Source organism: Macaca mulatta, chromosome 15 (genome assembly GCF_049350105.2).
Source record: "Macaca mulatta isolate MMU2019108-1 chromosome 15, T2T-MMU8v2.0, whole genome shotgun sequence".
Lineage (NCBI taxonomy): Eukaryota > Metazoa > Chordata > Mammalia > Primates > Cercopithecidae > Macaca > Macaca mulatta.
Genome location: NC_133420.1, coordinates 128,727,354 through 128,754,600, shown reverse-complemented (window position 1 = coordinate 128,754,600; position 27,247 = coordinate 128,727,354). Strand labels below are relative to the sequence as shown.

General features: G+C 44.4%; 1 protein-coding gene and 1 long non-coding RNA gene across 51 annotated transcripts in view; one reads left to right on the top strand and one right to left on the bottom strand.

The window, feature by feature from the left end:
- Positions 1-1,878: 1,878 nt before the first annotated feature.
- Positions 1,879-11,304, bottom strand: LOC106993842 (uncharacterized). The gene is made up of 3 exons (XR_001440203.3): positions 10,323-11,304; positions 6,738-6,830; positions 1,879-3,298 (listed from the first exon to the last, which is right to left on the bottom strand). It is a non-coding gene; the product is annotated as an uncharacterized LOC106993842 (long non-coding RNA).
- Positions 11,305-11,448: 144 nt separating this feature from the next.
- AOPEP (aminopeptidase O (putative)) overlaps positions 11,449-27,247 on the top strand; it is a 384,021-nt gene continuing 368,222 nt past the window's right edge. For all 50 annotated transcript variants that reach the window (XR_013405020.1, XR_013405031.1, XR_013405038.1 and 47 more), the window contains exon 1: positions 11,449-11,506. The gene's annotated coding sequence lies outside the window, so the exon portion shown is untranslated. The remainder of the gene's footprint in view (positions 11,507-27,247) is intronic.

The following is a 27,247-nucleotide window of genomic DNA, read 5'->3' as shown; positions in this document are numbered from 1 at the left end:
GACGGGGTTTCACCATGTTGGCCAGGATTGTCTCAAATTTCTGACCTGGTGATCCACCTGCCTCGGCCTCCCAGAGTGCTGGGATTACAGGTGTGAGCCACTGCGCCCGGCCTCCCAGAGTGCTGGGATTACAGGTGTGAGCCGCCCGCCTGGCCTCCCAGAGTGCTGGGATTACAGGTGTGAGCCGCCCGCCCAGCCATTTATTCCTTCTTCACTCTTTGAAGAGTTCTTACCTTCTGACCAAAGTCATGGACCAAATAGGTGTCATAAGTTGCTCCTTTGTACCTACAGGTACAGGGCCATGTACCCATCAAATGCTCGTTAAATTGATGTGATAATAAGGGAATATAGCCAGGTGCAGTGGCTCATGCTTATAATCCCAGTGGGCGGATTGGCGAGCCCAGGAGTTTGAAACCAGCCTGGGCAACATGATGAGACCCTATCTCTACAAAAAATACAAAATATTAGCTGGGTGTGGTAGTGTGTGCCTCTAGTCCCAGCTACTTGGGAGGCTGAGGTGGGAGTTTCGCTTGAGCCCAGCAGGTCGAGACTGCAGTGAGCCAATATTGCATCACTGCACTCCAGCCTGGGCAACAGAGTGAGACTCTGACTCAAAAAAAAAAAAAAAAAAAAAAGGGCGGGGGGAATTTTTTGGGAAAATTTCCAGTGACTATTAAGAGAGGCAGTAGACTATATTGGTTAAGAGCTGTCTTGGTTTGGGTCCTCCCAAAAGCAGACTCTGAGACAAGAATTTAGGTGCAAGTAATTTATATAGAAGTTGACCCAGGAAGCACTAAGAGAGAGTTAGGGAATATGTGTAGGGAAGGGAGAAAAAGCAATAAAGGGTAAATTAATGGTCAGGTTACTTCTGTGGGCAATCGAGGCTCCATGCTGCTGGGGACCCTCTGAGAGATTTTGTGAAAAATAACTCAGAGTCATTTGAGAGAGGGGCGAGGAAGCTGGGCTTAATCTGCCAACTCCCGTCCTTCTTGGCTGAGTGTCACTTCTATGAGATGAAACCTCTCTGCACAGGTCAAACAGACGCCAGTGGCCACAGAATGTTCTCAGGGAGCGGTAAACAGGAAGCTGGTGGGCACAGAAGACGACTGTCTGGAGGTGGCCTCCCGGGGCCTAGGGGAATATGGGTGGGGCCAGGTGTTAGGATGGGGTGCTTAAGGGCTTGTGCAAAAGCTGCGTTTCCACAATACCTGCACTGCTCTTTTTGTCTGGGGAAAGAATGTATGCTCATTTGGGGTGGCTGACGACGATTATAGGGCTGCTGAGCTTCCTCCAAGCTATTTCCATGAGGCTGCTTTGTACCTTCTTTATTGAATTGCTGTATACAGTAGAAATCATAATCCATCATTTATAAAGCTAAAATGCCTGTGAGGCAAATAGGATTGTCTCTTTCCCCCGCTTCAAACTCATTGTTCTCAAGAAAAAGACCAGCATCTTTAACACCAGCTAACAGACTCTGTAGAGCCTGGTCCTGCAAACCTTCTGTCCTGCTTTGCTCCTCCTCTCTTATGTAAGTTCCTTGTATGTACCATGCATCTATAGGCCACAGGATCTTTGCATACATTATCCCTCTTGGAATGCTCCTCAGCCCTCATTTCCACAGGCTGATCTGACCTTCCACTGCTGTAATCGCCCCTCTGCAGGATAAGGTTTCCACTGCTCTCCCTGCTTGGCCAGCTACGCCTCGACTACTCCCGTCCTCCCGTCATCCATTCTCCTTGTTGGACGGTAGAGAGCTGATTTCCAGCTGCCTTACGCTTTGGCTTTTCAACACAAAATCCATTCCTAGGCCAGGGAACAATCAGGCAGAACAGGAGGACTTCTTGGGAAGGGGAAAGAAGATAACTCCTTACTCACTTCTACAGCACGAGGAAGAAACCATTTATTCTGCCTTAATTATTGCATCAAAAGTAGTTCCATAATCGTATCCTTATTCATTCATTATTCATGTAGGAAGACATTGTTTAATGCTTGAAATTCCTCTTACATATGTATTATCTTTACAGATGCTACTTCTCCTCAAAGTTGTCACGGTCACTGGCTCTTCGGCCACACGCCTCTTCTGGGTACATTTCCATCAATGAAATGATTCAGTAATGTCTGCTCTTCTTTGAATTCATTCAAAAGAAAATACAGAACTGTACTAACAAGTTCTCTGAACAAAAACCAAAAGCACTGATGGAAAACTGGAGACATTCTGGAGAAACACATACATGGTTTTTTTTTTTTCTGTGTTCAAAAGAATCTCGCAGGAGCCTCTCCAGGGCGACTTCACAGTGAGACTCCTGCTCTCTAAAGCTCAGCTGACAATAAGGAGTTACATGGTTTTTAAAAAGGTATAAACACTGGTGACGAGAATGTCGGGGAATGTTCATCTCATCCCACACGCGACTTTATCAGAGGGTTCCTTCCTCTGAAAAGGCTAGAGGTAAATACAGAAGGAGGGGAGGCTTATAATTCTCCTCGACTGATTTCATCTTTTCATTTCTTGAGAATAAAGGATGCTTTCCCCTCAAATTAGGTTTTAATGATTTAAAAGAAACCAAGGCTGGGCGCGGTGGCTCAAGCCTGTAATCCCAGCACTTTGGGAGGCCGAGATGGGTGGATCACGAGGTCAGGAGATCGAGACCATCCTGGCTAACACGGTGAAACCCCGTCTCTGCTAAAAAAAAATACAAAAAAAAACTAGCCGGGCAAGGTGGCGGCGCCTGTAGTCCCAGCTACTTGGGAGGCTGAGGCAGGAGAATGGCGTGAACCCAGGAGGCGGAGCTTGCAGTGAGCTGAGATTGTGCCACTCACTCCAGCCTGGGTGACAGAGCAAGACTCCATCTCAAAAAAAAAATTAAAAAATAATTAAAAAAAAAGTTCAGGACAAAGAACATATAAGTAGCCCCAACTCTAATCTCAATGCCTCTTTATGAAGTCAGTCATCACATTACTTTTCTGGCAACAGTAGTAAAATAGGGCTTGGCACAAGAAACCTCACTGAAACTACTTTGCTAGAGTCATTCTTGCACCAAATGGTGCAGCTATACACACCCAGGGAGTATGCAGGAATTTAACCTGGGGTCCCATCTGGTAATCTGCAGACTTTAAGCTTTTCCAGGGATGTGGGAGAGGGAAGGAGGCAGTGATGTGTCAAGCTGCTGAGATGTATCGCTGTCCTCTCCATCAGCCCGCATCCTCGTATCACCGCCGGAGATGCCACCAGTCACCCAGAAATTCTGCAGGATGAGCATGAGAATGTGCTTCATCTGCTGGATGGGGTATTTTCATGCTCCTGGCAATAAAATGTCAGACTTAGGAAACACCCTCTCCTCCACCCCCTTCTAAAGAAAGGTACTCAGAAGCCAAAGTTGTGTCATGTGACCTGCCCCCGGGCCATAGCTGATTGAATTAGGGGCAGACACTTGACCTAAAATGGTCTTAAATATATTCCTTTTCTCTCAGTAATTTGGAATTGGAATTAAGAGATCTGGTACCCCTTAGAAGGAAGAGATATAAACTTGGGGATTCTGAGATAACCATCCTTGCCCAATGCATGGCTATAGATTCAAGGAAAGTCCATCTAGGAAGAAAGGATAGTGAAGCAGAAATGCCTGAAAGTAGAAGACAGAGAAGGGGAAAAGAATTCTGCAGGCTCCCAGGGTTCCTTTGACCCAGCTGCATTCCTGCTCTTGGTCTCTGAGTCACCGCTGCATTTTTATAATAATTTCCCATTTTTAACTTACATGATTTTTGAAACCAGAGTCCCAACTAATACAAACATCTAACCAGTGGTAACCTTTTGTAAGACAAGAGATGAGCGTTTTTCAATCCTTGTATGGAAGTGTTTATATTTTAAGTAGGGATTAGAGTCAGAATCTTTAAAACATTGCTGTGGCTGGGCGTGGTGGCTCACGCCTGTAATCCCAGCACTTTGGAAGGCCGAGGTGGGTAGATCACAAGATCAGGAATTGGAGACCAGACTGGCCAAGATGGTGAAACCCTGTCTCTACCAAAAGTAAAAAAAATTAGCCAGGCGTGGTGGTGCGTGCCTGTAGTCCCAGCTACTCAGGAGGGTAAGGCAGGAGAACTGCTTGAACCCAGGAGGTGAAGGTTGCAGTGAGCTGAGATCATACCACTGCACTCCAGCCCGGGTGACAGAGTGAGACTCCATCTCAAAACAAAACAAAACAAAACAAAACATTGCTGTTACTGGCATTGATGGAATTAGAAAAGTTCAGTGACTTTTGAAAAGCCTCAGTCCAGATGAATCCCACAGGTTCTTAGGAGTAATGTCTCTCTAGGTTGGGACAAACAGCAAGTTTTTGCTACCGTTTGTGAAATCACTGGGCTTCTAGTGGGCAAATGTACCCCGATCCTGTCTGTTTCCAACACTGCCATTGGTGGTCAGGACAACGTGCTTCCATTTGCACAAGTATGTCCAGGAGGATTCCTCCTATAAGGTAAGTGCCTGTGTTGCTGGGACTCAGTCCCTTGTGAAGGGGCCCACCAAAGACAGTTTTGCTTGGGTCTTCCCAAAGCTATGCTGTTGGGTTTATGCTTGGGTGAAAAATTATACTGTTCTGTACTGGCTCAATGTCTAGGTTTAGATAGAATAAGCTTCCCATTAGTTCCACCCGTGGGAAACATTTTTCTTTTCATGTGTCTGCTTTTCTGTCTCCCAAGAACATGAGAACAGAAGTCACACAGGAGTCTTACGCTTCTTCTTCTTCTTTTTTTTTGAGATGGAGTCTCGCTTTTCTTTTGAGATGTTGCCCAGGATGGCATGCAGTGGCACGATCTTGGCTTACTGCAACATCCAACTCCTGGGTTTAAGTGATTCTCCTGCCTCAGCCTCCCGAGTAGCTGGGACTACAGGCACATGTCACCATGCCCAGTTGATTCTTTTGTATTTTCAGTAGAGACAGGGTTTCACCATGTTGGCCTGGCTGGTCTTGAACTCCTGACCTCAGGTGTTCCACTTGCATGGGCCTCCCAAAGTGCTGGAATTACAGGCGTGAGCCACCGCGACTGACCGAGTCTTACGTTTCATTCACCCATTCTTTCAATAAATAGATAAATATGCACTGAGCACCTTCAAGAGGCAAGGCAGTGCCCAGTGTTGAGGCCAGCTGTTCCATGTTAGTCTGAAGCGAGCAAATCCACATTTCCCTCTCCCATTCTGCCCACCAGAAAGACTATCCTAGGGATACCCCAGGCCATCTATCTCCCTTTGACCTCATCCACTCTACTTTGTTTCCAGCCTTCTTGGTTTCTCAACATCCATCTCCCCTCCCCAATTTTATCTCCATTTCTTGGTTGCTTTTTCTCTTCTTGCCGTCCTAGCTTTGCTATTTGGTACCTATATAGGGCAAAGTCTAGGGCTCTGATTGCTAATGCAATAAACTACTTTTATTTCCACAGTAGACTGGAGTTTTTTGATGTCAGGGACACATTTTTTTCATCTTTGTGTCCCCAGAGCCCAGAAATACACCTAATACATAGAAGCACTCAAAGTTGCTGAAAAAAAAAAAAAAAAGAATGTAATGATACACATGTAATTAGCAAGAATATGTTAATGCTAAATCTTACACACACTCATTCTCACAAAGCTCACTAGTGTTAGAGAAGAAAAGATAGACCAGAGATTGGGGTAAAGGGACTAGATTCTTTTTCTCGGAAGCCAGAGGTTTTGTGCCACCCATGGCTGAACCACTCTAGTGTTTACTTTCATTTTTTATTTTTGAGACGGAGTCTCGCTCTGTCGCCAGGCTGGAGTACAGTGGCACAATCCCAGCTCACTGCTACCTCTGCCTCCTGGGTTCAAGCGATTCTCCCGCCTTAGTCTCCTGAGTAGCTGGGATTACAGGTGCCCGCCACCACGCCCAGCTAATTTTTGTATTTTTAGTAGAGACGGGGTTTCATCATGTTGGCCAGGATGGGCTTCATCTCTTGACCTTGTGATCCGCCCACCTCAGCCTCCCAAAGTGCTGGGATTCCAGGCGTGAGCCACCGCGCCCGGCCCCCTGGTGTTTAATTTCATTAGAATCCTCTGAAAATTGTTGTTGCCTCCTTCCCAAGTATAAACAAAGATTTCATTGTGAATACCACTTTCTTTCTTCCTGGGAATCATGACATTCCATCCTCTTTGGCAATAATACGTTGACATCTCCTTATGTCTCTTATTTTTTACTTTTTAGTAAAAAGAACATCATTTTCAGTCTCAGTGCCCTTGGAAATGACTCGGTCCCTTTGAGCGAGGTTTTTCTCCTTGTTTACTTCTTGCATCAGCCACCAATACTCTCCACAGTGATAGAACCTGTAGCCCAAACTGCTGTATGGCTGTATATAAAATCTACAGTAATCTCTCCAACCCATTTTGACCAAGTCACTGAGACGACTTGTAGCTCATGGCTGTATTCGACTTTCATTTACCGCCCATCCTACTCTAGTAGGATTTTTCTCCCAGAAACTTGCAAATATTTCAAATCCTGCATTTCTATTTTGACACATTCATCCCACTTGTCTCTCATCAACCCACAGTGAGTTTTGGAGAGAAGTTTTTTTTGCAACAGTTCCCACTGTAGGAGATAATGACATGCAAACCAAAGTGAGGTTTGAACAGGCTCACTCCCTTTGGTATGACATGTGGGGTATTAGCCCATTTTCACACTGCTATAAAGAAATACTTGAGACTGGGTACTTTATAAAGGAAGGAGGTGTAATTGACTCACAGTTCTGCAAGGCTGGGGAGGCCTCAGGAAACTTAACAATCACGGTGTAAGAGGAAGCAGGTGCCTTCTTCACAACTCAGCAGGGAAGAGAACCTGTGAAGCAGGAACTGTCAAACGCTCATAAAACCAGCAGATCTCGTGAGAACTCATTCACTATCAGCACGGGGGGCGGTTTCCCTTCATGCTGCTCTGCCAGTCACCTCCCTCCCTCCACATGTGGTGATTACAATTTGAGATGAGATCTGGGTGGGAATACAGAGCCAAATCATATCATGTGGCCAGACCATCGTGACATTTAAGTGAGTCAGAAACCTGGCAGACAGGCTTCAGACAAATTTCCTTATCCTTAAGGAAATTCTTCTAAGAGCTTAAAGGCTTATGCAACTATGTTTTGTATATAGGAGTAGTTATAAGAGTAGAAATTTGAAATTTTCAACCCTCCCACACTCCATAAAATCATTTAGAGACATTCTCTCATTACACATGAGAAAAATGTAAGCTCAGAGAAGTCGAGTGAGTTGCTGGAGTCATATAGATAGTGGCAGAGTCAAAAATAAGTATGATTTGGTGGGGCGTGGTGGCTCATGACTGTAATCTCAGCACTTTGGGAGGCTGAGGACTTTGAGGGAGGGACTGTTATCATCTTTGCTTCAAAGCTACACTATGAATTCCTCCCATGGTTAGCTTGGCCTACACCCAGGAGTGCACGAAGACAGCCAGCCTTTGAGGCTGGAAGCAAGATGGAGTCAACCATGCTAGATTTCTTCCACTGTCGTAATCTTTGCAAAGACAGTTTCAGTCTGGGTGAAATTTGCAAATGTCTATACTGTGTATTCTTCTTTTGACTTCTAGTCCTTCAGTTGGATTCAGTTAGAATTAGATTTGGTGGTAGACACAACACCCAAAATAAAGTGACTTAAATGAAAGAGCAGCTTATTTATCTTGGTTAAAGTGCAACTTATGTGGTAGCTCTGTCCACAAAGTCCTTAGGGACCCAACTCTTTCTATCTTGCTGCTTTCCTCTAATGCTCTGAGGGTTGAATTATGATCTAAAATGGCTACTTAGACAAGCCAATACATCTGCATTTCAATCAAAAGGAAGGGAGATGGAAAGAAAAGAAGACAAACTTTTGTTTTATCTGTTTGGTAAGGATGGTTGCCACACCTTGCTACATGATACTTTCTCTTATAGCCGTTACCCAGTGCATAGTCACAGGGCCACAGCGAGCGGAAAGGGAGGCTGAAAAATGTTGTCTCTCTCCTGGTCTTCTGGGTGGCCATGTTAGAATTAGATAAAGATATTCTATTACCTAGAATGTGAAGGTTCTAGTATTATGAAACAACAATAGCAAAACAACAAGTCGATATTGAGGACCGGCCAGCAATCTCTGTCATCCTCTCCTCTGTTGAACTTAGTTCATCTGAGCTAATTCTGTCAGAAATTCTTTTGAACTTTACTCCAAGGCACTAAATCTCAATGAGGATATGAGTAGATTTCATGGAGCTGACAGCATCAGAGGGAAAAAACATCATTAATGAGAATCGTATCTCAGCCCATTAATGAGAATCATATCCACTAGGGAGTACATGTCCCTAAGAACAGACCTTAGGGGTATATCTCTGCTTGCGACATGAATACTCATCAGTATAAGTTTTGCAAGTGGAACACTTAGTATTCTCAGGAGTAACCAAATGAATACAAGATGTTGACTCATGTCACTTTGACTCCCTGAGGTGTTGATTTCGTATATATAAACACAAACATTTAAATCCAAATTAGATTTGCATCAATCAAAGCATGTCCTGGAGCAAATTTCATTTTGTAAATTTATAAAAAATTCATTTTAATATTCTATGTTTTACATTTTATATTACATACAGTTATATAACATTTATATAACTGTTTCTCATTTTTCTACTTCACTGAAATTATTTTCACTGAAATCATTTCCAGTTCTTTTATATGTAAGCTTCCCATTGAAGTTACAATTTAGCATTATTTTTCGTCTTCATGACTAATTATAGTCATTAGAGTTTCTGACATTATGAGTTTTCTTTTGTGGTGAATTAACCAAGACCAATTGTTTTTCTGCTCAAACTTTATAGATCTAAATCTCGTCCAAAAAATTTGATTGATTTTTTTCCATCAGTTTTAAATAAGTGACAATTTTACCATGTCTGGTTTTCTCAATTTTTCCAGTTTTCAATGTTACCAATCAGCAGTTATAGTTCAGTCAGTTTTAACTTTATAACTAAATTGTGCTCAGTTTTGGCCACTGTTAATTTCATTTTGTATTTATTTCTATCAAGTCCAGTTTTCCCTGTCAACCTGGTCACAATATCCTTGGCATTACAATAGCCAGGCAAAATAACAACACCAAAAACCTAATGAGATAAAACCCCAAATTCCAGGCAACTATTCTGACATGTTTGGTGGCTATAAAGACAGAAATGAATACATTGTAGGAATCATCTAGTTCAATCTTCTCATTTTATAAGCGAGAAGACTGAAGTTCCCCAAGAAAGATGAAGCCTTGGGCAAGTGCAAGAGGTACTAAGGATGGAGGTGATGAGCAGGTGTGATAAATACTGATTGGACTGTGGGATGACAAAGAGGGACAAGTCTAGGATGATCCTGGATTTCAGGATTGGGTGACTGCGTGGATATTGATGCTATTAACTCAGACAAAAATACATGAGTAGGTCAGGTTTGGGGGTAGGGATAGAGGATGAGTTCAGGTTTTTAAATGCTAGCTGGATGTTTAAGTGGAATCTGGATATTTCAATACGATTTTTTTTTTTTTTTTTTTTTTTGAGACAGAGTCTTGCCCTGTTGCCCAGGCTGGAATGCAATGACACGATCTCAGCTCACTGCAAGCTTCACCTCTGTGTTCAAACGATTCTCCTGCCTCAGCCTCCCAAGTAGCTGGGATTACAGGCATGCACCACCACGCCCAGCTAATTTTTGTATTTTTAGTAGAGACAGGGTTTCACCATTTTGGCCAGGGTGGTCTTGAACTCCCGACCTTAGGTGATCCACCTGCCTCCGCCTCCCAAAGTGCTAGGATTACAGGTGTGAGTCACTGCACCCGGCCCTCGATTGTCTTTTAAAGAGAGGATCTGACACAACTGGGTGAGCATTCCTTGTTGCCAAAAATCAACAGAGCTGTGGTAGGGACCATGAGCTCCAGATCACCACAGTCTCTATCCCTGGGCTTCACTCCTTTGTGTTAACTGCCCAGCTGCTGTAGGCTTTGGGGTTTGCAGCCTCTGATGTAGCATAAGAAAGCCACGGGAAAAAAGAGCTCAGGAAAAGGGAAAGTGGAGGCCAGTGAGAGAAACTGAGGAATGACAGAGAGGTGAGAGAGCCTAGAGGACTGACTTGGAAACAAGCAAAGGAACCATGTTTTAAAGGAGGAGAAACAAACCTTGTTTTAGCTATATGATCCAGCTATTTGCTTAGGTCCCAGATTTAAGAACCATTTTTCACACTTTTCCTTATCTCCTTATCTAAACTCATCTCCAAGTCTGTCACATCTACCTCAGAATTATTCCTGAAATTTGTCCATCTCTATCATTTCTTACCTGCTCATTGCAAAAGCAACTCTTCTCTCTGCATCCTTTTAAATTGTTTCTCAAAAGTTCCATGTATACACAGCAGCAAGCAGGGTGATGATGCTACGAAACGAGATCCTGTCACTCACGTGTTGAAAACTCTTCACTAGTTTCCCATTACACTTGGAATAAACTCCGTATCCCTCACAGGGCCCCAGAGAGTCTGTGCATGATGGGGACTCTCCTGGCCTCGTTGATCTCATCCTCCGTGCTTCCCATGACCCACTTTCTCCTTTTCTTCAAGGCACCACATTCTGCTCCTTCCTTGTTGCTTGCTCACATGTAGATCCTTCTGTTGGCTGTTCTTTCCTTGTATCTCCAGAGCCGGCTTCCTCTCAGTTTACCGAACCTCTTCAGAGGGCACTTTCTTGACATCTCAAATCAAAAGGTCACCTGTCTTCCTTTAATTTCTCAGCAGCTTATTTTCCTTCTCCATTTAGTATCTCCTTTCTCAACTAGAAAGTAATCCCCATGAGGGCAGGCACAGCATCTGTCTTGTTCCTGGTTGTTTCCCCAGCTTCTGTTAAGGGCGCTTCCCTGGCACACAGGAGGAACTTAAATTGTGGTGGAATTAATATGTGAACAACAGTCACATGCAGCAGAGATGAGACTAGGCTAAGGAATAAAAATTGCACATCTGTATTTCGGTAACTTCTTTTATTTTATTTGAAACGGGGTCTTGCTCTGTGGCCCAGGCTGGAGTGCAGTGGCACGTTCATAGCTCACTGCGGCCTCGAACTCCTGGGCCTCAGCCTCCAGAGTAGCTGGGACCACGGCCGCGCGCCACCACACTCGGCTAATTTTTTAATTTTTTTGTAGAGACGGGGCCTCCCCAGGTTGCCCAGGCTGGTGATTCTTTTCTTAAGTGTCATAAAGATTTTGCAATGAGGAATAGTACGGTACCGCGGCAACTCCACACGCCCGGGTAAGCCAGGCTGCTCGCGCCTCCTACAGCGGCGGCAGCCCCGCGCCTGCGCAGATCTCCCTCGGGCGGTCCCGCCCTCTCATCTGACGGGGGCGGGCTTAGCGGAAGGCGGGCCCGGCCGAATGCGGCCGCGGGCGCGTGTCGATGACGTCACCCGGCGCGTGCCGGGGTAGCCCGTAGTAACCCCGAGTCTGCGGAAGTGGTGACCCGTGGGACGCGGCTGAGACAGGTAACCTGTTCGCTCCCTGTGGGGTCCCTGCCTTCCTCTCCTCCGGCGTCGGGATGGCGGCGGGGACAGCACCATTCCGTTCTGAAGGCGACGGGGAACCCTCCCTTACCCTCACTTTTGCTCGACCAGCGAGGACCCGCATCCCCTCCTCAGTTCTCCCAGACTCCTGGGGCTGAAACCCATCCTGGGGAGTGGGCGGAGCGGTCCCATCTCACCACCTCAGCTGTAGAGGCGGCCACGGGCTCTGGCTGTCTTCTCCCCTGCAGCACAGACCTTTCTCAGCCTCTGGGTGCCTCCTCCTCCGTCTCTTCCCTGCAGGCCCTCGGTCACCTGCCGGTCTCGGCTTCCAGCCCCACAGGGCTCATCTCCAGTCTTAAGCTGGCAGAATAGTTTCCAGTTCGATTCATTTCCATTTGCAGTGAAACCCATCCGCTTCTTCTTCCCCCGGAGTATCTTTACTGAGAGCAAACAAATTTTGAGTTTTGGTGTCCTATAGAACATTCATCCTGTTAGTCTGGAGTTTTGTTCATTAACGCATGCGTGGGCGGGGAGGAGGTGGCACAGTAATGTGATTGTCTATTGTGATAATAAAAGATCCACTTAGGATCCAATCCGCTCTTGAGCTGCATGGAACAGTTAATAGCATTGCATAAAATGCCTCTTGTACCTGGATTTCTTTTGGGTTTTCGTGCAATGATGACAATTAGCCTTGCAAAGGTAGCCCTCAAAAGAAGTAACATAACCCCTTTGGGAGGCCGAGGCGGGCGGATCACGAAGTCAGGAGATCGAGACCATCCTGGCTAACACGGTGAAACCCCGTCTCTACTAAAAATACGAAAAATTAGCCGGGCGTGGTGGCGGCGCCTGTGGTCCCAGCTACTCGGGAGGCTGAGGCAGGAGAATGGCGGGAACCCGGGAGGCGGAGCTTGCAGTGAGCTGAGATCCGGCCACTGCACTCCAGCCCGGGCAACAGAGCGAGACTGCAAACAAACAAACAAACAAAAAAGGCCTTGGACTTTTAACGTGATTCTCATACAGATTTTTCATGAATCTGAATCTGGTCTATTTGATAGGGTGTGAGACGTGGCTTCTACCAAGGAATTTCCTAGGATAGGCAGTAAATTCCCTATTAGTGTCTAATAATGGTGTTTTATTACCTTATTCACATCCTTAAATATGAGGGTTTCTAAGAAAATGATATTACCTCAAGAAAGAGTGATGACCAAGATTGCATACGGACCTGATTTGTTTTGGTGTTTAGGATCTGGTACATCAAAAGAGAAATGGGTTGTTCTCTCCAGACCATGAAAATGGACATTTGTACTAAATACAGAATATAAACCCAAAAGCATGACAGAAGACTATGTTTTATCAAAGAACTTCACACTTTAAGGAGCAGCAGCGTTGCATTCTGGCAGTTGCTCTCTAGTGGCACAGAGCTGTCTGTGTGCCTTCTGCAGCATCTGTGCTGTCTACAGTCTGGCCAAATCAAGAGCCTTCAGTGGTCAGGTTTGAGCAAGTGGATGCCCAAGGACTTTGACTATTAGTTTATAACACATCTTTTTGTTTTGGAACATGGCATAACATCTTTCCTAATAAGACAGTATTTCAGGTTCTAGAAATATCATGGTTACTGTATACGCTGTTTAGTCATTTTCTTTTTTTTTTTTTTCGAGACAGTGTCTCACTCTGTCGGCCAGGCTGGAGTGCGGTGGCGGGATCACGACTCCGTGCAGGCTTCACTCCTGCCTCAGCCTCCTGGGTGTCTGGGACTATGAGTGTGCACCACCATGCTCAGCTAATGTTGTGTGTTTTCTGTAGAGATGACGGTTCGCCGTGTTGCTCAGGCTGATCTTGAACTCCTGGGCTCCAATGATCCACCTGCCTTGACCTTCAAAGTGTAGGGATTACAAGTGTGGGCCACTGCATCTGGCCTAGTCATTTTCTTATAATGATTTTCAAAATTCATATTTTTTACACCACATGGCGAATCGTAATGTTATGCAGTATTTGCAACATTTAACCAGCTTATGGCAAGCACTTTAAACATGTCCTTAGGTTCCTTCTGTATTGGTGTAGTTCTGTATTTATTCTCCGGGTTTACACTTTTTTCTTCGGCGTATATATCTTAGCCTTTATAAGAAGTGGAATCTCAAAGGAAAATAAACGGTTGAACCTTACCTTTAAAACTTCCTAATTCATTTCAATATGACCTACAAATGAAGTGTCCGTTGCCTGTTTACATTTAAAAGATGATTGAGCTTCCGAAGATCTAAAGATATTTAAGCTATAACGATTGCATTTTCTTACCTTAATCCCAAATATTTTTCAATTTTCAGGAATTTGTTGAAATCTTTTGTCTTGGCAAGGATGAACTGAATACATGTTCAGTTTACCACGTAGAATCTGGTGCTGGCAGCATATTTTAAACCTTGATGAGGTGGATTCAAAACCATTTAGAGAGAATTTGTACATTTGCAGTGTATAAATTCTGGATCTACCTCTGAATGGAGAAATCTGTGTTCTATATTTATTCCCATAAAGAACTAGATGTAAATATTGAGATCTGAATGCTTCTTATTTATTTATTTTTATTGATTGATTTATTTGCTGGCCTTGGCAATCCTCTGAGTTTATACTCGGCCTTGTTTTGCCCCTAGATACAGTGCTCCCTGCTGAGTTCATCTGCACAGCTGTAGCCCTGTGACATGATTACCAAATAAATCCTAGGGTGGAGGAGCTTGTCTTGCTTTCTGGCTGAAGGAAGTGTAGTTGCCTAAGACAGGAACAGTTAAACTGCCCTTCCTACAGTTTTCCTGTTGTGGGAAGTATAGTTCCTACTGTAGAGAAGGACAGAAGATGGTAGGTGCAGGGTAGGAAGTGGGGTTGTAAGGTCAGACGGAGGCCAGGAATTGCAGGAGGGATAAGGAAGCTTATACTTGGAGCTGCCAAGAAAAGGCCTGCTTATCACCCACATACAAGTTTTCAGTAATGAGAATTTCCTCAATAACTTAACAGCAAGAGTCCCACAGGAAGCCCTGCTATAAGTGGCTGGAGAATTTGCCAGATGCGGCCGTTTTTAGCATCATTGAAGTCTACGGTGGATTTTAAATAGTACTGGTTGGGAGGAGACCAGAGTTAGATTAAGCCAGTTCTCAGAGTTTGGTCTCTGGACCAGCAGTTTTAATACTGGAACTTGTTAGAAATGCAGATTCTTAGCGTTCCGTAGTGTGTGTTTTAACAAGTTCTTCAGGAAGTTCTAAGTGTGCACTCAAATTTGAGAACCACTGGCCGAGCCAGTTCAATCTAATTGTAGTGGCAAAGTAAAAATACTGGGAAAGAATGAGTGAAAATTTCATTATGTTAGAACATCTTTTGATGTTTGCATAGGGATGGCTTTCCTCCTATAGAGAATGCCGTTTCAAGTTGAAGGACAGAAAAGAATGCTTCAGTTGTAGACACCAGTAACATGCAACATTGTTATTGTGGGTGGAGAATACCCCCATTCGTGGCTACATTTCACCCTGGAATCTAAATTCTGCCAGATTATAATACAAGATGCTCTTCACCTTACCTCCTTTTTCATTTTAAATATCTATTCCTTGATTGTATTAATATTTATATATGCATTGACCAGTGAAATTTTGTTTTCATGGCTTTGTGATGGCAAGAGTTGGTTTAGTAGCACGTTGGTTCAGAGACACTAGATACATGAAAATTATCTTGATATCCTGCAGAAAACGTAGATTATTGGCTGCTGTCCTTGCATGTGTCCAAGAAGCTGCGTTTTTAACAGGCGCCGCTCACACCAGCCCAACCCCATCCCCAACGTTGTTTATTGGGCTTGTGGTTCTCAGACTATATTCTGAGAAACACTGTGGCAAATTTCCAAGGAGAGTGATTTTAAAGTAACAGCTTTATTGAGATATAATTCACATGCCATAAAATTCACTCTTTAAAAGGATATAATTTATTGATTTTTAGTATATTTACAGAATTGTGCAACCATCACCCCGTATAATTTTAGGATATTTCCATCATTCCTCAAGAAATCCCTGTACTGATTGGCAGTGACTCCTCATTCTCTCTTTATCCCAGTCCTTGGCAACTACTTTCTGTCCCTATGGATTTGCCTGTTCTGGACATTTCATGTAAATGTAATCATAGAATAAGTGGCCTTTCCTATCTTCCTTCTTTCACGTCTCATGGTGTTCTCAAAGTTCACCAGGTTGTGGCATGTGTTGGTACTTCAGTACTTCATTCCTTTTTATGGCCGAATAATTTTCCACTGTGTGGATGGACATTTTTGTTGATCGGTTCATCAGTTGATGGTTATTTGGTTGTTTTGCTATGTGTATGTTTTTAAAACAGTATTAACTATATCTAGGCCTTTTCAAATAGTCACTGGATACTTCTGTAGAGTGTCTTAGAGGGGATTCCTATAGGAAGTGGGAACTGGATTTAGAGTCCCTTCTGTTCATGGACTTGAGGAGTCTGTATCTGTAATTTCTTTGGGTAGTGAAATATATTCTTATAAGAGCTAGAGCAGCTACTTTTTCTCCATAGCAGAACATTTGATATTGAAAAAGGAAATCTTTTTACATGACTTAAGGACTATATTTCAAAAATAGTTTATATTAAAAATGGTATTCTTTGGCCGGGCGCAGTGGCTGATCCCTATAATCCCAGCCCTTTGGGAGGCCAGGCGGGCGGATCATGAGGTCAGGAGATGGAGACCATCCTGGCTAACATGGTGAAACCCTGTCTCTACTAAAAATACAAAAAATTAGGCGGCGAGGTGGCGGTGCCTGTAGTCCCAGCTACTCGGGAGGCTGAGGCAGGAGAATGGCCTGAACCCGTGAGGCGGAGCTTGCAGTGAGCTGAGATCGCGCCACCGTGCTCCAGCCTGGGCAACAGAGCGAGACTCCGTCTCAAAAAAAAAAAAAAAGTATTCTTCAGCATTTCTGGAGGAGGAACTCTTACTGAAAAAGCTGATATTTTTGTCTACGTTTTCTTTTCCAATCTCTTCATTTTTACTCTACTGAACCCTGTAACCCAACTCTATTAATCTAGATCCTCTTTCTAGCATATAAATATTTATGGACAGTAATAAATTATATTAGTTCTAATAGAGTTTAAAATGTTTTGTGAATTTTTATCCCAGCATGACAAAAACCACTGGGTGGTCTGATACCGCCTTCATCTTTAAATATTTAACCAATTATTTTTATTTTTAAAGGCTCCGTTAATTGAATGATATCCATAAAAGTGTTTAATAGTACTTATCTTGGGCCCACAGTGCGCAAAGCACTTCACGGAGTTAAGGTCTGTCCTTTTTAATTCTGCTCTCCTCATACCTTATTTCAACCGTGGTGCTCAGAATCTGGGCCCACCGTTCTGCAGTGGGGACAGCGACTGAACTCGCATGTGGCTAGGGTGATGAAGGGTTTAGAAACTGTCATGTGAGAATTGGGTGAAAGAATGGAGGTTGTTCAGTTGTTAAAGAGAGTACTCAGGCAATGACAGCCCTCCCAGCCATTCAGAGCTTGTCTAGAGAAATCTTATTCTTCCTTTGGGTAGTATTTGAAGTGAAAGAGTATGTCAACAAGGCTGTTAATTTTGTTGGGTTGTAAGTAGGCAAAAAACATGGAGATTTTTTGTGATGTTTCTTTCTTCTTCTTCTTCTTTTTTTTTTTTTTCAGACAAAGTCTTGCTCTGCCCTCTGGGCCGGAGTGCAGGTTCAAACTCCTGGGCTCAAGCGATCCTTTGCTTCCGCCTCCTGAGTCGCTGGGAGTACAAGCACATGCCACCATGCCCGCTTAATTTTTAAATTTTTCTTTTGTAGAGATGGGGTCTTGCTATATTGACCAGACTGGTTTCAGACTCCTGACCTCAAGCAGTTCTCCGGCCTTGGCCTCCCAGAGTGCTGGGATTACAGGTGTGAGACACTGTGCGCAGCCCAGTTTTTCATTCTTACATACCTTTCCACTCTTTCAGTTCCTAGAATATCTAGTCCAGAGTCTGATGTTAAGAATGGTTTCTGGATTGTATTTTGCCTGTTCAGAATATATATAATGTTAAATGATTGCATCATCGTTAATATATTATTTTAGCCTTAACGGTGTATAAATGTGTAAAGTGCTGTTTGATACTATACTTTTTTTTTTTTTTTTATTGAGACGAAGTCTCGCTCTGTCGTCCAGGCTGGAGTGCAGTGGCGCGATCTCGGCTCACTGCAAGCTCCGCCTCATGGGTTCGCACCATTCTCCTGCCTTAGCCTCCCGAGTAGCTGGGACTACAGGCGTCTGCCACCACGCCCGGCTAATTTTTTGTATTTTTAGTAGAGACGGGGTTTCACCGTGTTAGCCAGGATGGTCTCGATCTCGTGACCTCATGATCCGCCTATCTCAGCCTCCCAAAGTGCTGGGATTACAGGCGTGAGCCACCGTGCCCGGCCGATATTATACAATTTTATATAGCCAAGTTTTATTAGATCAGGATTAAAATATACCTTCCATTTGGTATAATGTGTAAAGTTTAGTCACTTCTTAAAATGTAAGACCTGCAATATAGTATAACTTGTCTTGCCAATAAGCGGCAAGATGTGGTGTGTTTAAGAGTGAGGGAGAGGCCTCTGGTTGTGGTGAATATCCGTATTTGCTTGGGGATATAGAGAGTTCCTGGCCTGTTTCACTTTTGCCTGTCTGGTTCAGCTTATGGTTCAGCTTAGGATGGAAGGTACTGCCCTGTGCTTTAAGTGGCCATTTTTGATCTAGGCTTGGACTGGACTTCAGGCACTAGAGTGTAGTGCTGAGAGTTCAGGGTCTGGAGCCAAACCAGGGGAATTTAAATCTCACCTCTGCCATCTCATAACTTTGTGAACCTGGGAAAGGATCGTAACTTCTCTGGGCTTCAGTTTACTCATCTGTGAGATGGAGATGACAGTACGTACCTCATTGGGTAGTGAGGATGTAATGCAATAATGTTCTTCACGTACCCAGCCTGCCTCATAGCAAGCAGTCAATAGATGTTTGGTGCAGTTGCTACTTGTTGTTAATACGAGTGTCTGAAGGTCAAGGGCCTTCTTGAAGGTTTCTGAATACAGGAGTTCTGAATTCACTTAATTCCCAAAGGAGAAAGACTCTAGTTCACCTGGTTTCTTTAAGGCATTCTAGGTTCCTGCTGCCTGCTCAGGACAATACCTGGGGAAGTTTTGGGTGAATGGGATTCTCCTGGCCTTCTGCTGTCTGAATATGTCCCTGTCTTGTTCCTGTCCTCTGACGTGAAGTGTTTGTGTAGTGGGAGTTCTCCGGCGGTTTTCAGGGGAGCATGGTTAAATGTGTCGATATTCCATAGGAACACTAGAGCATCAGAGCACTGTGGACAGTTTTGTACCACCTGTGCTACAGGAGATACAGAAAAGGACAAGAGAAAAATATTTTAAATTAATGAGGACAAAGTGAACTGTAACTAAATCCCCATGAATAATAAAACTACATTCAGTTTTGTACGATTGAAGTATCTATTCAGAAAATGTCTATTAAGCATGAATTCATACCGGTCAGTCTAGGAGCAAGAATGCCAGGAAACCTCCTGGGCCACTCATGACCGAAAATGCGTCTCAAGTCCAGGTCAGGTTCTTCCTGCTGTCCTCCCGAAGGCAGCTTGCGGGGCTCATCTTGGCTTCCTCTCCTCTCAGAGCGGCCTCTACCCACCCATCTCCTGGAATTCTGTGTTTCCCAAGGCTGGCTGCAGCGTGGCCACACTTCGCTTAGCTCCCAACTTTCCCTGTGGTCGTGGTGGTTGTCTTCAGACCCTTTTGGGGTTAAGGATTTTCCTACTAATCCTTATGGAAAAATAAAGGGCAATTTAAAGATTTGGTTAAAGATTAGGGCAGTTTAAAGATTTGGAGTGTTGGCTCGATGCGGTTGCTCACGCCTGTAATCCCAGCACTTTGGGAGGCCGAGGCGGGCAGATCACCTGAGATCAGGAGTTTGAGATCAGCCTGACCAACATGGTGAAACCCCATCTCTACTAAAAATACAAAAATTAGCCGGGTATGGTGGCGGGTGCCTGTAATCCCAGCTACTTGGGAGACTGAGGCAGGTGAATCCCTTGAACCCGGGAGGTGGAGGTTGCAGTGAACCCAGATCGCACCATTGCACTTCAGCCTGGGGGACTAGAGTGAGACTTCAAAAAAAAAAAAAGATTTGGAGTGTTTACAATTGTAGTTACCAGTCCGGTGCTAAATAGTAACCACTAAGATTCAACTGGAAGCCAAACTGGGCGTCTATCCTTGTTACGCCAGGCGTGAAGTTCACCAGACCTATTCTGTTGGGTGGACTGTTGCTGTGCTCCCTGAAAACTCTCCTTTCTACCACTAGTGGAGACTGAGGAAATCAGGAAAGAACCACGAGAGCCCTCCCCGTCTTGAGGGTGGAGTTTGCATTGCTGAGGACCTCTAGATAGGTTGATGCCTTATTTTAAAAGGTACCTCAGATTTGTTTTCATCAGGTGTGGCGAGACGACAGACACAGAAACAAGCTGCTTCTGAAAGAAGAGTTTATTATTATAGTTCCCAAGAGGAGGGGTGCATCGTGCCTCACAGGGCCATGTGAGGAAGCGCTGGGGTTGGTCAGGAGGCAGAAAGAGTTGGGGCAAGAATGGGCAGGAGTCTTTATTGGGGTTTCTGTGGGAAAAGCAAGGCAAGCAGGCTAAGCAGATGGATTGGCTAGTTTGAATACTTTTGGAGGGCTCTGGGGGTGGTCCTGGTTGTGTAGTACCTGGCTGTGGGGTGATGTAGGACAGTGGCAATATGAGAGTTAGATAAGGAGGTGGTTGTGGACTGTGGGTTGGCTGGTTTGCCTGTGAAAGGCTCACAGGCAAGTTCTTTGCTATCTCTTGGAATTAGCCCTGGGAGGAGCAATTTCTCCAGGATTAGCAAGGCTCCGAGATGTCAAAACATCATAAAATATAGAAAATAAAAAACATGATTAATGCATACCCCTTCCAGCAGAACTGTGCTTATCACAGAAGTGGTTCTTTTGGGAGCATTTTCTTGTTGAGTGATAGAAAGAATGGTAAAGTGGCTCCTTGCACCCCTGGAGTTTACGGTCTACCTTAGTAAATAAGGCCTGCACACATGAAAGTGACCAGCCATGCAGGACACAAGGTCACATGCCAGAAAGTTCAGTACAGTATAATGGGAGCTCAGAGAAAGGAGAGATGAGAATGTCCTAGAAGCAGTAGAGGGCTGCGGGGTCCACATCCGGCTTCATCGGTTACGAACTGTGTAACCATAAGCAAGCTGGATAATCCCTGTGTTTTAGTTTCCTTATTTGTAATATGAGTTTAATGATAGTAGTACCCATGTCAGAGTTACTGTGAAGACTAAATGCGTTAATACATTCGAAGGGCCTAGCACAAAGCCTGGTGCTTAGTGAGAACTCAGTAAGCATCAACTGTCATAGGACTGTTGAGGAAAGTTTCGCAGAGTGGATAGAATTGATTGTTACCTTAAAGAGGGGGAGGTGGCGGGAGGAGAGAGAGAGAGAGAGAGAGAGAGAGAGAGAGAGAGAGAATGTTTCTCTGTTGGGTCGGGGTGGATGTGGGGTGGCGGCTGGAAATGAGCCTGGCAAATTCGGGTAATAGGAGGTTGATCTGATAGGATAAGGTTGAAAAAATATGTTGGTGACAGTTCTGAATGGTAAGGATTTTGCATTTTTTCTTTAAACCATGGAAATTCATTCAGGGCATTTCCCCCCCATCTTTTTTTTTTTGAGACGGAGTCTTGCTCTATTGCCCAGGCTGGAGTGCAGTGGCGTGATCTCGGCTCACTGCAAGCTCTGCTTCCCAGGTTCCCGCCATTCTCCTGCCTCAGCCTCCCGAGTAGCTGGGACTACAGGCGCCCGCCACCACGCCCGGTCAATTTTTGTATTTTTAGTAGAGACGGGGTTTCACCTTGTTAGCTAGGATGGTCTGGATCTCCTGACCTTGTGATCTGCTGGCCTTGGCCTCCCAGAATGCTGGGATTACAGGCTTGAGCCACTGCGCCCAGCCTGCCCGCTTCTTTTTTTTTTTTTGAGACCGAGTCTCGCTCTGTCTCCCAGGCTGGAGTGCAGTAGTGTGATCTCGGCTCACTGCAAGCTCCACCTCCTGGGTTCACACCTATTCTCCTGCCTCAGCCTCCCAAGCAGCTGGGACTACAGGTGCCTGCCACCACGCCCAGCTAATTTTTTTGTATTTTTAGTAGAGACAGGGTTTCACTATGTTAGCCAGATGGTCTCGATCTCCTGACCTGGTGATCCACCCACCTCGGCCTCCCAAAGTGCTGGGATTACAGGCTTGAGCCACCGCGCCCGGCCCCACCTTCTTTTTTTAAAAGCAGGGACAACATGACATTAAATTAGTGCTTCAGGAATCTTCAGGAATCTTCAGGAATCTTCAGGAATCTTCAGGAATCTCACTCTTAGTGGTTCTCTAGAGAGGAGAGACTTGGGACGGGCTATCTGAGTCAGAATAGATTAAGTTAGCAGTAATTAAAAACAACTCCAAAATCTTTGTGGCCTAAAAAAAAAAAGTGCGTTTCTTTGTCATGCTCTTCCCCAGCTGAAGTGGGGACTCTGCTCGTCACAGTCATTCCGAGATCCAGGCTGATAGAGCAGCCGACATGTCACGTTTGTTTACCTTAAGAGGGGGAGGGAAGAGCGCTCTGCAGGGTTATGCACCCGCGGTTAAATGCTAGGCCGGGAGGACACGCCTGCTTCCATTTGCAACTCAGCACTGGAGCAGTCACGTGTCAGTAACCAGTTCCAGGCGTTCAAGAAACCTTGTATGTTTGTGGGGAGGGGCTGGGTAGAAAGAATGGGAAGTATCCAAAAACAGCACTGACGGCCACACAGGAAGACTTATTTAGAAGCTGGTTGTGTAATAGTTCAAATGGGTGGTCTTCGCCGCCGGGTCACAGTTGTTGCAGTCAATACAGAGAAGGGTTGGATAAAAGAATTTAAAGCAGTAGAATTTAAACGTTGATCATGGATTGGGTCGAGTGGCAAAGAAGAGAGGAGTCAACGTGAAGCAAAACTTTTGGTGTGTGTTGAGGGGATGGTAGCAGACCAGTGGGGTGCCCTCAAGGCCTCTAGAGCTGTGCTCCTTGATGAGTAGCCCACCAACCAGTGCTTACCCACAGACTGTAACTGGTTTGCAAGGAAATAAGTGCAGAAATAGAGGATACTCTTTTAGAAATGTTTGTATTGTTTTCTTTTTTTTTTTTAGACGGAGTCTTGCTCTTTCACCACGCTGGAATGCAGTGGCACGATCTCGGCTCACTGCAACCTCTGCCTGCTGGGTTCAAGTGATTCCCCTGCCTCAGCCTCCCGAGTAGCTGGGATCACAGGCACGCGCCACCATGCCTGGCTAACTTTTTGTGTTTTAGTAGGGACGGGGTTTCACCATGTTGGCCAGGATGGTCTTGATCTCCTGACCATGTGATCCGCCCGCCTCGGCCTCCCAAAATGCTGGGATTACAGGCGTGAGCTGCTGTACGTGGCCACTTTTCTTTATTTATATGCTGTAGTTTGCCCTGATTATATCTATGTTGAATCTAATACAAATTAGGGGCATGTATTTTTGTGTTTTTTTCTTTCTCTTTTTAGTGATCTATTTTTATTATATTTTATGAAAATATAAGGGGAAAAATAACCATAGATTGTTGGAGAAGCATTGCTTTGGAGATAGGAGGCAGGGATGTAGAGATCAGAGCTGGATAGGGAGTTGAGTCCTTTTTGTAAAATGAGGAGTTGAGTACCTGAGATGTGAGCAAGAGAAAGACTTCAGAAAGAGAAGAGGTGTCCACGGTTAAGCCTTGGGAAGCACCCAGTGTTCTGAAGACAGGCATGTAAGAAGAGGTGCAGGCTGCTCTGTCTATGGAGTAGCCATTTTTTTGTTCCTTTACTTTCTTAATAAACTTGCTTTCACTTTGCAAAAAGAAAAAAAAAAAAAAAGAAGAAGAAGAGATGTGGGCGATACAGTGTCCCAGGAATCATCGGAGGTGGTGGGCAGTTAGCAGTATGAGATGCCACAGAGAGTCAAGGAAAATAAGGCCTGAGGTTAAGCTAGACTTGGCAAGAAGTAAGTCATTGTGAATGTTTGAAAGTAAACTTGCAGTGAAGTGGTGTGGTCCGATGCCAGATTTCAACAGTTTAAGAAATATGCAGTCATAAAATAGAAAGGGTATAACCTTCTTTTCAGAAAAGCTGGATAGATAAACAAAAGCAACAACTAGCTATTGAGCCCAGCAAGAGAAAGCACATTTTGTTATTGTTTTTTCCGATAGGAAATCATGAGCAACTCAAAAGGCTTCTATCACCTGGAAGATGGGAAAAGCAGCGAGGGAGGAAGGAGATGGCAGTGTTCCATGGCTGGGAATGGAGTGGAGGACAGAGGCCATGAGAGTGGACCCAGGGGTGAGGGCAGGGGTTGGATTGAACCCAGATAACTATCCATACAGCAGACAAGGTCATTAGGAGGGAAACATGGATGGGAATCTGCATATCTCAGTTGAGGGGAAACATGGATGGGAATCTGCATATCTCAGTTGAGGGGAAACATGGATGGGAATCTGCATATCTCAGTTGAGGGGAAACATGGATGGGAATCTGCATATCTCAGTTGACTCAAACAGGGAAAAATGCAAGCTGACATGCCTGGGAGCTGGCCCGGACGCTGCGGTAGGTGTGGTCAAAGTTAAGCGAGCAGGGACTTGGGAGTCCTAGTGAGCGCATTAATGAAGTGCTTTCACATTGTGACCATGGGGTCCAGCCTGGGCTATTCAGCTTCTTTCTCTAGTCCATACTCGGTAAAAATGAGTGTTACTGAATAACAAAGCAGTGGTGAGGAGGGCGGAATGGAGTGGAATTACTTAATCCTTAATCCTTAAGAATAAAATATGGGCCTGAGTGCAGTGGCTCACACCTGTAATCCCAGCACTTTGGGAGGCTGAGGCGGGCGGATCACAAGGTCAGGAGATCGAGACCATCCTGGCTAACATGGTGAAACCCTGTCTCTACTAAAAATACAAAAAACTAGCCGGGCGTGGTGGCAGCACCTGTTGTCCCAGCTACCGGGAGGCTGAGGCGGGAGAATGGCATGAACCCGGGAGGCGGAGCTTGCAATGAGTGGAGATCGCACCACTGCTCTCCAGCCTGGGCGACAGAGCGAGACTCCGTCTCAACAACAGCAACAAAATATGGTGGGCCGGCCGTGGTGGCTCATGCCTGTCATCCCAGCACTTTGGGAGGCCGAGGCGGTGGATCACCTGAGGTTGGGAGTTCAAGACTAGCCTGACCAACATGGAGAAACCCTGTCTCTAGTAAAAATACAAAAATTAGCTGGGTGTGGTGGAGCATGCCTGTAATCCCAGCTGCTTGGGAGGCTGACGCAGGAGAATCACTTGAACCCAGGAGGCGGAGGTTGCGGTGAAGCAAGATTGAGCCACTGCACTCCAGCCTGGGCAATAAGAGCGAGACTCTGTCTCAAAAAAAAAAAAGAAAGAAAGAAAGAAATAAAATATGGTACAAATTGGATTTATGATAAAATTATGTAGTTTAAATTATATCTAATTTTTGAAAACACTCAGCAAAGTTTTGAAAAATAGAAAAGAAATATAGTGCTTTAAGTGCTCTAAACATTGTAAAATTTGAAAATGCTTCAGAACTTCTACCTGTTGAAATAATCTATTGACTTCTCATTTTCATTGAGCTCTTTTTTATTTTTATTTTTTCTGGGTACATATTAGGCATATATATTTATGGGGTACATGAGCTGTTTTGATACAGGTATAAAATATGTAGTAATCACATCAGGGAAATGGGGTATCCATCACCTCAAGCATTCATTATGTCCTTGTGTTACGAACATTCCAATCATACGCTCTCAGTTATTCTAAATTGTAAACAGAGTATTGCTGACTATAGTCACCCTGTTGTGCTATCAAATACTAAATCTCATCATTGTCTCTAACTAATCTTTGTACCCGTTAACCAGCCCCTTCTCCCTCCTAGCCTCTGGAAACTACCAGTGTATTCTATCTGCATGAGTTCAATTGTTTTAAGTTTTAGCTCCCACGGTTGAGTGAGAACATGGAAGTTTGTCTTTCTCTGTCTGTCTTTTTTCACTTAATGTAATATCCTCCATTTCCATCCATACTGTTGCAAATGGCAGGATCTTATTCTTTTTAATGGCTGAATAGTACTCTGTTGTGTTTATGTACCACATTTTCTTTATCTGTTACTCTGTTAATGGACAGTTAGGGTGATTCCAAATCTTGGCTATTGTGAATAGTGCTGCAGTTAAGTATGGGAGTGCAGGTATGTCTTTGATATACTAATTTGCTTTCTTTTGAGTATGTACCTAGCAGTGGGATTGGTGGAACATATGGTAGTTCTATCTGTGGTTTTTGAGGAACCTCCATACTGTTCTTCCCAGTGGTTGTGCTCATTTACGTCCCCACTATACGACACGGATTCCCCTTTCTTCACATCCTCGCCTGTGTTCATTATTGCCTGTCTTTTATTCGACTCTTTCTTCTGAGTGTTAGAATGAGACAAGAGCTGGGCAGAGATGCAGTGTGTCTATTGTTGTGCCTACCTCTCCCTTCCCTGACCTAATTACTCTCCCTTCACCACCCTGAATCCAGCCGGTGGGTTTCCTCTAGCCTTTGCTATGGTAGGTAGTGGACCTCTGTTTGGTTTTCCATGTGACATTGATACAAGGTAGCATGTCATGGGTACTTGGATTGCTGTGCAATACAGGCCATGGATATCTTGGTTAAGAACACTCTGGAGTTCAACTGCTTCATTTACATCTTGGAAATCTCGGACACTTAGGCTCTCTGAGCATCGTTTCATCATCTGTAATCTTTCTAGTACCTGGATTGTCAGCCCCCGAGGCAGGTGTAACCTCTTAGAAAATGGAGTAGAAAAGCGAAATCCCCATTTCTTTATAACTGTAATGAGGTTTCCCGGGAATCCTTTTCTGACCACTCTCTATAATTTAGTTTAAGTGGTACTCTTCAGAAACTGAAACATACTATACTTTGCAAGCAAGTAGCAATCAAAGGGATACATTCTTTCACCTTTGAATGTAGAGTGAAATCACTTCCAATCTTATCTTTGCAACCCAAATGCCTGCTGATAATGTGAGGGTAAACATCTTAGGCACCAAAGAGGAATGGCATCTGGGTGCGGAGACGTGATCAGCAAAGCCAGAGTCAACACAAGCTGCCATCAGGGAAGCCCAAGTCCATCACGTCACATCATGTTTCAGCATAAGTCAGGGCAGTCATACACTGAAGGAGTAAAATCAGTTTTTGTTTTCAGTGTTCACATTTTAGACCTCCCCCCCACACTTGACTGGTTATAATATATAAATCAAGCCACAGCTGACAGTGATTTGCTTGTTTTGTTCAGGAAAAGGTCTTTGACTGAGACTCTGACTTGGCCTTACTGCATTGATCTTCAACACAGGCGCTTTTTATAATTCCCACAACAGCATTAACTCCAGTGGTTTTTTTTTTTTTGAATATACATATCACAATAGAGTCTTTCATTACATGATCACAAATTATATGCAGTCACTCTTATATGGTTCCTGAAAGCAGTAAATTTTGAGCAAAGAGAGACTGTTTAAAACTTGAGACCAGAGAGCACAGTTTATCTTATTTACAGTTTGGCTTAAAGGTTG